The sequence below is a fragment of the Mustela nivalis genome (genome assembly GCF_964662115.1).
Source record: "Mustela nivalis genome assembly, chromosome: 20".
Lineage (NCBI taxonomy): Eukaryota > Metazoa > Chordata > Mammalia > Carnivora > Mustelidae > Mustela > Mustela nivalis.
Window position 1 is genome coordinate 4,071,757 of NC_139039.1, and position 8,152 is coordinate 4,079,908.

The 8,152-nt window shown below is 44.2% G+C and overlaps 1 protein-coding gene across 1 annotated transcript in view; it reads right to left on the reverse strand.

The window, feature by feature from the left end:
* Nucleotides 1-7,175, reverse strand: part of CHRNB3 (cholinergic receptor nicotinic beta 3 subunit) — a 29,393-nt gene extending 22,218 nt beyond the window's left edge. Inside the window, exon 1 of the mRNA XM_082715209.1 lies at nucleotides 7,123-7,175. The gene's annotated coding sequence lies outside the window, so the exon portion shown is untranslated. The remainder of the gene's footprint in view (nucleotides 1-7,122) is intronic.
* Between the last annotated feature and the right edge of the window lie 977 nt (nucleotides 7,176-8,152).

The following is an 8,152-nucleotide window of genomic DNA, read 5'->3' on the forward strand; positions in this document are numbered from 1 at the left end:
CTTTATCTTGCTTTGGAGCACTTGGACGTATTTTATGTGTCTTTGCTTATTGTCTGTCGCATGGGAAAATGGCAGCTCTGGGAAACCTTCCCCACTACTGCCCCCCAGCTCTGTGGGGCCTGGCACATTGTGGTTGCTGAGCCAACACTTGTGCAGCAATGCAGTGAGCTACTTGGTTTTTGTTTGCTGAGTGATATTTGGAGAGTTTGGGCCAGAGATGAATTACTCAGGAGAAGAGAGAGGCAGGGAGGCCACAGCTGTCCTCCCTTGGCCTTCCCTTGTGTGAGCAGACCTCCAGTAAGAAGAAGAATATTGGGATGCCTGGGTGGCTCAGTGGGTTAAAGCCTCCGCCTTCAGCTCAGGTCATGATCTCAGGGTCCTGGGATTGAGCCCTGCATCGGGCTCTCTACTCACTGGGGAGCCTGCTTCCCCCACCCCCTGCCCCTCCACCTGCCTCTCTCTGCCTACTTGTGATCTCTGTCTTGTCAAATAAATAAATAAAATCTTAAAAAAAGAGAAGAAGAAGAAGAAGAATATTGTTTCGTGGGCACCGTGGCAATGACTGTTGGTTTTTTGCTCAGCAACCCATTTGCCCTTTCTTTTTCTGCAACAGTTGCTAAATTTATTCAGGATGGCATGGCGCTAGCTTAAAATGATCCCATCTCAGGCTCCCTTACAGCTAGGGATGGCCATGTGACCTACACACTAGCTACTTCAGATACAAGCAGAAGCTGGGGGCGAGGTTTGTAGGAAATACTGTTGAAGAGGACAGACTCCGTCTGACCTGCAGCATTCACATTTCCTCTTTTACCCTTTGCTCTCTCTCCTTCCAGCCTGGAGCTGGAACATGGCATCTAGGGATTTGAACACACAAGCCTGATGAAAGTTCCACGCATAAGATGGCGGACCAGAAAGACCGTCAGAGCCTGGGTCCCTGAGAGCACTATAGGACGGCCAACCAGCCCAGGACTGCCCACCTCCAAATTTCTTGGTGTGTGAGGAAAGCGGCCCTCCTTTCAGGATTGGCTGTTATAGCCACTGTTACACCCATCTGAGTGTGGTCCTAAGGGCTGAGCACCAGAGTTCTGCCCTCCCCGAGAGACCCTGTGTCCCCGCTCAGGCCAGTGAGAACTAATTACTTAAGACACCATCTCACAATGGACGGAGACCCTCCAGGAAGGCTGAGAACAACTGAGGCGTAATGTCTGAACCAGTGTGCATGTGTACACACACGGATCCACGCACACTCACACGGACGTCATAGCCTGGACAACCCTGCCGTTATGATTCTGGACTTGAGAGAGGGGTCCTGACAACAGAAACTGTACTTTTGAATTTCCTTTCCTGGCAGGACGATTTGACAATTTGCAGGGAGCTGGTGTTGCCCACAGGGAGACATCTTCTAAAAGGTTGACCTTGGCCATCCCCAGCACTTGCCACTTTCCAAGCTACACCCTCGGGGACAATGGCGGGATCGCTGCTCTTTGCTGGGCTCCAGAGGGAAATGAGCAGATCCGCTCTTTCAGGGACCTTTGTATGTTTTGCCCACTCTGGCCCGCGTCAGAGGGTGAGCTCCTGTCTGAATCAGGGAACGGAAAGGGAAAATCTGTGCTGCCTGTCATGGGCCGAATACTTGCAGCCCTTCAAATTCCTGTGTTGAAGCTCTGTCCCCCCAGTGTGACTGTATTTGGAAACAGAGCCTTTAAGGACATGATTTAGGTTAAATGAAGTCATCCATGTAGGGCTCTACTCCAAAAGGACCGGTATCCTTAGAATACGTGGAAGAGACAGGAGAGAAGCTCTTTCCAGGTGTGTGTGAGACAGAGCCTGGTGAAGGTGTGGCCAGAAGGCGGCTGTTTCTGAGCTGGGAAGAGAGTTCTCACCAGGAACTGAACTTGTTGACACCATGATCGTGGGCTTCTGGCTCCAGAACTGTGGGAAAATGAATTTCTGTTATGCCCACACAGTCTGTGTTGTTGTGTTGTTACGGCAGCCTGAGCACAAATCTGTACTGACTGAAACAGACCAAACCAAAAAAAAAAAAAAAAAAAAGAAAGAAAGAAAAGAAAAGAAAGAAAGAAAGCCAAAGGTTTAATACTTTCTGCCCAATATCTCCAACCTTCCTCCACTTCCCCAAATAAAGCCCGAAGTCATTGGTGTTATTGGAGCAGATGCAGAGACTAGCCCTGCAGATGTTTCTGCTTTGTCCTTCTTGTAAAACAGAATGTGGTAAGGAAGGGAAAGCGTTTCTCCTGCTGAGCCTAGGGCCTCCGTAAACACCTGATGATGTTAGGGGAAGGAACAAATGCAAAGACATTTTAACTGCACTTTCCATGCATAGAGCAAGGAGGCAGAGCAAGCCCGGCTCACTGCTCTGGAGGGTGTAGAATCACAGATGTTCTCCGGATTTCCAGGACAAGCAGTCTCTGTTTTAAGGAACAAATGGTTTCTTGAAATGTGTGTAAGCCAAAATTTTGCAAATGGGCTTGTATTTTAAACAAATTCGACAAGACTGATATTCTAAGATCTATCTCGGCAATACACCGACGAGTTGAGAAACCGCTCTCAGAAGATGAGTTGAGAAGACGCTCTCTCTCAGAAGATGAGTGACTCCCTGAGCCGGTGCTTGCATTTCCCAAAGTCAGCTTCCAGAAGGCAAGGGGAGGGAGACCATGTGTATACAGAAGTAATTTCAGCGTGAAAGAGGAAGGACAAGAGAAATGAGGAGGAAGTGAAGGCAGTGGTGTTGGGAAGGACTTGTACGATGAGCGAGGTCCCTCATTTTACAGATGGAGATCCTGGGCTGCAGAGAGGCCAGTGACTTTTCCAACATCAACCTAATTAATGAAGGTCAGGTGTAGTTTTCTGACTCCCACGTTGTCGATTTTGCCACCAGCTCGTCCTTTGGAGGACTGAGGAGGCAAAAGACTATTCCCTGTGCTGTGGTCTCCTTACTTTACAGTTACATAAAAACTTCCAACAACAACAACAAAAAAAAAACAACAAACTTCCAACAATTCACTTTACAGCTACATAAAAACTTCCAATAATTTCATTGTTATTGTTTTTCTGCTGTTGTGCTGCTGTTAGCATTACGTTTACCAAAATACTGTTGTCGAAAGCGATCTATTGCCGGGAAGAATGATATCCTAAAACCAGGTCACAGGTAATGTTTGGTGGTAGGGAGACACTCAGCAATGGTGATGGTGTCCCGTAATCCTATGCAAGCTCCCTCTGCTGCAGTGGAACTTGGCCCCAGGGGCCTCTTGGATGGACACTGTGGTCACTCTCCTTGGAGGTGGACACCCGGTGCTTTAGGTGGGAGTAGTTGTACTTCAGACTTGATCATGGTCTCCTCACATCTCCTTGCATTAAGTCGTGCTTTGCACCACACACACACACACACACACACACACACACACACACACACTCACACAGTCTAAAGCACATCCCCAGAGGTTATGTGCTGGCTGTTAAAGTTTGTCACCATTGCTCTCCAAAATCTCAATTCTCCCCCCTTCGTTCTCTCTACTTAATCTTCACCTCGTTTTTTTCTTTGTCAAAACATGTCTCTTGGGACTACATAAGCCACTCCACAGGTGGAGGACAAGAAGAGGGAGACCCAGAGGGAGAGCACATGCAGCCGATCAGGTAGGAGAACCCCCTGCCTGATTCGAGTAATTTTTTCCATGGAGAACTCAGGCCGGGAAAGTGCTCTAGGAGGGCACTCTGCTCTTGGCTCTGGACGCTCAGTCACTGGCCAAAGTCGTTACTGTTAGAATGAGAATCCAACAAATATTTATTTAACATCGAGAGCCACCGGACTTAGATGTAGAGACATGAGTTCTGGTCTTTGTTCCAATCCAGGCAATCTTAATTAAGCAAAGCATTTAACCTCTCCTAGTAAAAATAGTTTGTGGATGATTGGTAAACACTTACTAACTCACATGCCCTACACTTCTAGGATTTCACGTCCATGAAACAGCCACAGAATGTGATCTCTTACGCCCAATATTTGCTATTCTGAACACAAAACAGAGGCAACGTTTAAGATGTAACTTCAAGAACTTCTCTCCCGGCTGCCACTCACTGCAACAGAGGAGGCATCAGGCAAGGAAACTAATGCTATGAAGGGATTAGACAGGACTTACTCCCCACGAGGAGGTTAAGACTCCCTCAACCTCTGTAAGTGGGGTCAGAAGAGATTGGATAGGGTACCCATACCAGCTTCAGACAAGAAATTTTTCTTTGGAACCTACAACTTGAACTTCCTGCCTTCTTCTTCTTCTTCTTCTTCTTCTTCTTCTTCTTCTTCTCCTTCTTCTTCTCCTCCTCCTCCTTCTTCTTCTTCTTCTCCTCCTCCTTCTTCTTCTTCCTCTTTTTTTAAAGATTGTATTTATTTATTTGACAGAGAGAGATCACAAGTAGGCAGAGAGGCAGGCAGAGAGAGAGAAAGGGGAAGCAGGCTCCCCGCTGAGCAGAGAGCCTGATGCGGGGCTCGATCCCAGGACCCTGAGATCATGACCTGAGCCAAAGGCAGAGGCTTTAACCCACTGAGCCACCCAGGTGCCCCATCTTTACTCTTCTTTTTTTTTTTTTTTTTAAAGATTTTATTTGTTTATTTGTCAGAGAGAGAGCGAGAGAGCAAGAGCGAGCACAGGCAGAGTGGCAGGCAGAGTCAGAGGGAGAAGCAGGCTCCCTGCGGAGCAAGGAGCCCGATGTGGGACTCGATCCCAGGACGCTGGGATCATGACCTGAGCCGAAGGCAGCTGCTTAACCAACTGAGCCACCCAGGTGCCCCATCTTTACTCTTCTTAACCATATTTCCTTTCCTTTCTTCAGGCTCGCAGACCTTCTGCTCTTTCCTCACCCAATTATCAAAACCACTTTCTGCAAAATTTTGACAAGTTCATACATGTAGAGGTATAAATAACTGATAAGACTTAATTGATGATAATTCACATGCTTATTTATAGTTTCACTGATGACAACATCATTGTTTATCCTTAGTTAAGAGAGTAAAGAAGGAATTGAAGACTTTTAAACCTCAGCAAATACGGCTGGGAGAGACCCATGTTTTGTTTTGACGCCTCTTGGTATATTTTGGTTCTGTCGTTCCATTATCACCACCTTGTCCAAAAAAATCATACCACAAATATGTTGGCCTCTGCTGTCAACACATAGAACTAGCCCTCGGGTTGAAATAAATAATAAATATTGAATGGATTCTTGCTAGTGTGAGAGTTTATTATAATGACCTTGTTTTTTCCCCTCTTGCAACCCCCATGCTGGAATCATTCCTAGGATACAGTAGATCCTCAATAAATATTTATTGAATGAACACATACACGTCATCGTGCGGTAAGAGTGATGGGAAGATGACTAAGACACAGTCCCTATTTCTGGGAGCAGACACAAACACACAAAGCATGAATTAGTAACACAGGAAATGTCACATGCCCATACACAATCATCCTTTTCACCAAAGCCAGAAATCTAAAAATGAGGGGTTGCCTCTGGAAATTTGGAAAAGGTAGCTTTGGGGAACAAAAAGAAACTATTTCCTTTGCAAGGAGCCGTAAAGTTAAAGATCCTCAGGAAAGGTGGCACAGATCTAAGAGCAGACATAGACTCTATGAAATGTTCTATTTCTATGAAATAGATCTAGAAATGTTCACGAATGTGAGAGTGACTACAGGTTATTGCTTTATTATAGATCTCTGACAGATGCATACAGCACAGTATACATTCCCAAACTCTTGCCCTACTTGATGGAGAACAAGTCTCAGGCTCCCTTTCATTCCCAATTTTCTTATGTAACCATTGTTGTGCAAGGAAGAGGGTGCACAGGTGAGCGAGAGGGTTTATGCGACCACCCCTGCTCACCAGTGAGATGATTTCCCTGGGGGAAAGGATGCTAAGAATCCATTCTTTCAAAGTAAGTAGAACAGTAAATAAAGGCAGAAAAACATTAGACTCATGGATATTAATTGTATGCTAAAACACACAGAAGTTGATTATCATTTTTATGACTGACAAATTGCATTTCAGACTCCAGAGATCAAATTTAGTGATATTTGAAAGTCGTTCTGATGCCATCAGCACTTAGAAAGGGCTGCTTTTAAGTCCTCAGTATGAAGAAAGGCTACATTTTTAAAGATATGATACTGTTAGGTGTGTGTGCCTAGATTTGAAATCTAGGATTTATTAAATCTAAGATTTACTTCAGGACTTGGGTGAATCTCAGTCGGTGCCTCTGGTTCCCCATCTGAAAGTAGCAATAGTGAAACATGGCAAAAATACTAGGGAGAAATAAATGCAAATTGCTAATGGGACAGCAGGGTTTTCTCACCATCTGGCTCCTGGCTCCAAATGGTTTCCACCGGGAAGCAAAGAGCTTTATGTTCTTAAGTTACATAAAAAGTGAAATGATTCCCGAACCCACTAGCTGGCAGGTACAAATGACCATTTTCCCCTAAGCCTGGCATCTTCTCCCTCTTTTCTCTGTCTGTCTGTCTCTCCCTCTCTCCTTGTATTTGTCCTCTTTCTTTATTCACAATTCTCTGACTTGCAGGTGGATAATAGTCACAGAAAACTCACACATGTTCATAGACTTTTGATGTCGATTTTTGTTTAATCGTGTTATACAAACATACTAAGTATACCTGCACACAAATTCACCAAGGTTAGTATAGATCTATAGGCTATATTAGATAAAATTAAGTACCTACACACAGATAAAATGATTATTAGTAGACATGATATAAAAAATGCTGACGGAGTAAATTTCTGTGCCAAATATTTTAACAATTCTCAGAAGCATTCAGTGTTTCTCAGAATATTTGTCCTGCTTTCATATCTTCCTACCAAGTCCATGATTCAAAAAGAATAGTCCAGAAAATGACAACAGCTTAAATATGCTGGAATCCATAGGTAGGATTTCTTTAGCAATATATACAGATTTCCTAGAATTACTCAGTACAGCCACATCCTAGAGGTTATCCGAAAGATATCTATACATTACATTTTGTAATTTTAACATTATCAACACCATATTTCCACCTCCCATGCTTAAATCAATCTGCAATGGTGAAGTTTTAATTTACTTTAACTTGAGCTTACCTGAGGGAGTGACACCAAGGACGATGAACGCGAGGAGAAAGCTTGCCAGTCTCATGATGTCAGTTTAGGAAAGATAACTCCTTCCTTTTAAACAAGTATTTCCATCAAAAAAGGAAGGTTTTGAAAAGGAAATGCGGGGGTTCAAATCCGAAGCGGAACCCAAGGGGAAAGTAGACACCTGACGTGGGATAAGGGAGTCTCAAACCACCTCACATCAGGGCGATGTTTCTCAAACTCCACTTCATTGATTTCCAGTCAGCTGTCAGCTTGTGTAAGTCTAAAACATAGCTCTGGGTCCTAACTCCTGACTTATTAATTTGCTCTCTCACAAGAGATGCAGGGCAGAAGAGAAAGGATGAAGCTAGACAACTTCTGAGTGCTCTGTGGTATTTTTCTCACAGTTGGAGATCTGAGCAAAGGAGAAAGACTGCATTTTATCACAGGCAGCATAGACGTTAAAGTTTCTCGCACATAGTGTTCCTTCCTGTGTCTTCATGTTGGACTTGGAGCTTCAGAATAATGAATATGAGGGGGTCCAAAAGGTACAAAATCCTGTTATAATATAACTCATGGGGATGTAACGTGCAACATGGCGACTATAGTTAATAATGCTGTGGCATATTTGAAAGTTGCTAGAAGAGTAGATCTTAAAAGTTCTTGTCATGGGGCACTTGGGTAGCTCAAATTGGTTAAGCGACTGCCTTCAGCTCAGGTTATGATCCCAGAGTCCCAGGATCAAGTCCCACATTGGGCTCCCTGCTCAGCAGGGACTCTGCTGCTCCCTCTAACCTTCTCCCTCTCATTCTCTCTTTCTCTCTCTCACATAAATAAATAAATCTTTAAAAAAAAAGTTCTTGTCACAAGAAAAGGAGTCTTAACTGTGTGTGCTGTAGATGGTAACGGGACATAGTGTGACCATTTTCCAATACATGCAAATACTGAACCATTATGCTGTACACTTGAAACTAATATAATGTTGGATGTCTATTACACAGCGATTTAAAAAAAGAGAGAGAAGAATGAGTGTGTC